This window comes from Chiloscyllium plagiosum, chromosome 17 (genome assembly GCF_004010195.1).
Source record: "Chiloscyllium plagiosum isolate BGI_BamShark_2017 chromosome 17, ASM401019v2, whole genome shotgun sequence".
NCBI classification, from domain to species: Eukaryota; Metazoa; Chordata; class Chondrichthyes; order Orectolobiformes; family Hemiscylliidae; genus Chiloscyllium; species Chiloscyllium plagiosum.
Genome location: NC_057726.1, coordinates 57,471,680 through 57,475,392, shown reverse-complemented (window position 1 = coordinate 57,475,392; position 3,713 = coordinate 57,471,680). Strand labels below are relative to the sequence as shown.

Below are 3,713 nucleotides of genomic sequence, written 5' to 3'. Positions count from 1 at the left end.
GGGGAGCATTTGGGAAATAGCGATCATAGTATTAATCATGTTCAATATTATGTTGGCAAACAATAAAAATCAGTCAAGGATTAAGATCTCAGACTGGGAAAGGACAGATTTTAGGAGTCTAAAAGATGAACTGGAGCACATTGGAATTTCTCTTTGCTGGATGAAATAATGAAAAATGGGAGACTTTCAAAAGAGAGATAGTTATGTGCAAGCTAGGCACACACCCAATGCTGCCTGACCTGCTGTGCTTTTCCAGTACCACTCTAATCTAGACTCTAATCTCCAGCATCTGTAGTACCCACTTCCACCTACATGTAGTGAAACAGAATAGGGATGTGTGCAAAGTATAATAAGCATTCTATGGAAGCAACACAGAAATGTGCAAGTTTAACATCTTACATCAAGAAAGATTTCTCCATTTGATACCAATTTTACCTGAGCTTGCTGATGGTAAAAGAAGCAATATAAATCCTAATTTCTGCCCCCCTATTTATCACTCTGGCCAAGGATTTTCATGGATAACACTAGCATGAGGCTAGAGCAGAATATCCTGTTCTCACTGGTGTTTTAGATTTTTTTTTAAGATTACATTACAGTGTGGAAACAGGCCCTTCGGCCCAACAAGTCCACNCACATCTTTGGACTGTGGGAGGAAACCGGAGCACCCGGAGGAAACCCACGCAGACACGGGGAGAATGTGCAAACTCCACACAGTCAGTCGCCTGAGGCGGGAATTGAACCCGGGTCTCTGGCGCTGTGAGGCAGCAGTGTTCTCACAAGCTTGGAGACAGGGAGGGTAAATAATTAGGTGGGATGGTGTTTTACCTGAACCCTGCTGACTTCCCATCTTCACAAGAATTAGGGTCTGGGCTGCAGCTCGACTTCCCCACCATGCTCATCGTCAAGGCCCTTAAGTGGCCAATAATGGATCACAAGATGGCCTCATCACACCACCTCTGCTGGAATTAACGCAGCTACAAGTGGGCATGGTGTTATGTGGCATGCTGGACTGATCAAACTGTGTGGGCTGCTTGTCATCTCTGGGGAGAGCGGATATTGGCGTCCTTCAATCAAAGACAATCAGTAACTAATCGAGGGATAGCACATCAGGAAGGGATGGGCTGATGAGTGTTGCCCCTGCATTTGTTTCCTACCCTCCTCGCCCCTTTTTCCCTGCAACTTCCCACAGCACTATCCCTGCTACATTACTGACCTGTGGCGTGACTCCTCCAGGAGCCTGGGATTTGGGGGAATGGGGGATCCTTCTGACATCATCCATGACCACCTCAGTGGCATTGCTGAGCACATCAACTGCCAGCCCCTGAAAGCTGCCAGCAGCTCTCACTGTATGGCACTGCTACCCCCAGGGTAATAATTCCAAGGAAGGCTCTGTCAATAGCCGTGCCACTGCCTGATTGGCATGTGGTTTGGCTGGTATTTGTCCTAAAGAGACACAATGGATCTCTTGCTGACTCTCTCCAGTCATCGGGTGAGACCTCTGATATTTCAACAAGACTGCCTCGGGTACCTCCTTCAGACTGGGATACGAGCACAGAGTAGGTTCAAACAGAGGGAACGGCCCAAAAAGCACCAAGTATTATTGAACATACAGTCTATTTAAAACCCATAGTACTGGGATGATATCTAAATGAACTGTGTTGTGAGGCTGACATTGCCCTCTGGGAGAATGATTATTTACATGTCCGGAGTGTGGTTGGTACATCTCTGGATGAATTTGTTCACTATTCCAACTGCAGCCGTGCAGTGTTCACTTTCATCAAGCTGGCACCACAAATGTTCACAAGTCTCAGTCGGCCCTGAGTGGAGAAGGAGAGGATTAAATAATCAGGTCAATACAAATCAGATCCAGCCCTTCGAAATACCAACAGGAAAACACCCACAGTACGGTCTCGGGGTAAACCCGCTTTGTTTTATTCTGGGAGTGGAATCCCTTTTTCAGCTCTTTCATTAACTGGTTAATGAGTTTGAGAGAAATTTCCAGATTTGACTCAAATCAATCAGTGAAATCTTCAATTAAATTGTAAGCAGCGAAGTTTCAAACTGGTGCATCAATCAGTTCATTACAAATAATTTAAACAGTAATAATCCCATCATGTTACTATGCTTTTACAATGATTCAAACTTATCAAATATTCTATACAACTGAAATAATCATATACTGGGTCCACAGTAAATCCACAATCTGACAGAGGGATCATTTGGACCAGTTTATATTAGAGACTTACGATCATAGGGGAAACAATGGAGCATAATGAAATGGACAGACTGTAATCTCTCCAATCCAAAATGTTCAGGATCAAGGTATCTCTGAATACTGGAATTTTCTGGATTAAAGAATAACATTAGAAAACAAAATTGGAGAACATCAAACTTAAAATGTTCACCTGCAGCATAAAACACTGATCAAACATTATAAGGCAGTAAAAATATTGCATTACTTATCCACCATTTCCACTCACAAACTACTGGACTAAAATGGTGCTGAAAGTTACTCAACTCCACTCAAAACATTTCTCGATAACTCATGTTCTAAACTGTAGATTTCTGGACTGGAGAGGCTGAGGTTTATGTCAGATTTTATATCTCATTTACACAATCCAGACAGTTTGGGGTCTAATTGTCTCTTTATTCACTGATGGGTCCCTATCTTCATTCAGTGAACAGTGATTCAGATTTTAGAATTCTGTTTCCTGTGGGTTTGTTTGTGAAATGAAGCTGATTAAGGATTTTGATAAACCTATCAGAATTAGTTGAAATAATCTGCAGCATCCAAAATTCCACCTAACAGCTCAATCCAGCATCGTATGTTGGTCATGTACACGATTGTAGATCTTATGCTCAAGTGGCTAGTGTCCCCTGCCTCTGCCTTGAGCCAGTGATCTGGCCTCAGGTCTCACTCCAGAAACAAAAAACAAAATTGCTGGAAAAGCTCAACAGGTCTGAGCATCTATGCAGAGAAATCAGATTTAACGTTTCAGATCCAGTGACCCCTCTTCAGAATGAGTGTGTTTGTAACATGGCCAAACAAGTTTAGTAACCACTTGCAACCCCTCCCCACATATGGCAATGACAGAGAGCATGAGCAAGAGAGATTCTGGTCAGCTATGGTGACAGAGCCAAAGAAATTAGATCGTTTACCATCATTCTCAATACTTCAACATGCGTCTAACAGTGTGTGTTGCCATAGCAACTCAGATCCCTGAGTGGCCGTTATCTTGGATGGCTGGTATGGATCAGATTGGTGCACCCAGCACACAGATGTTCTCCATTCCAGCTGGGTATGTTCAAGACCCGTCTCTCCACCCCACCCATGGTGGAGATTGAAGGGCTGTGGGTTGAATCTTGACTCAGGCATATCCTCCAAGATGGCAGCTGCAGGGTCAGCTCATTCACTTTTAGTTTAATATTTTTACTTCTTTCTCATTTTTATTGTTTTTTGTTTGTTGCTTAGTTTTTAGATGATGTTTACTCACCTTTTGGAGTTCTGGAAAGAAAGGTAGCAGGATCGGGAGAGCATGGCAGTGTCTGTGGGCCCGGAGTGGTGATGGCTGGAGGTCCGGTGTGTGGCGGTGTCTGTGAGCCCAGAGTGGTGATGGCTGGAGGTCCGGTGTGTGGCGGTGTCTGTGAGCCCAGAGTGGTGATGGCTGGAGTCCGGTGTGTTGGCAGTGTCTGTGGGCCCGGAGTGGTGATGG

The 3,713-nt window shown here is 44.2% G+C and overlaps 1 long non-coding RNA gene across 2 annotated transcripts in view; it reads right to left on the bottom strand.

Annotated features, from left to right (window-relative positions):
* LOC122558519 overlaps positions 1–3,713 on the bottom strand; it is a 29,110-nt gene that overhangs the window by 3,566 nt on the left and 21,831 nt on the right. For both annotated transcript variants that reach the window (XR_006314173.1, XR_006314174.1), the window contains one exon: positions 1,700–1,817. This is a non-coding gene — a long non-coding RNA (uncharacterized LOC122558519). The remainder of the gene's footprint in view (positions 1–1,699; positions 1,818–3,713) is intronic.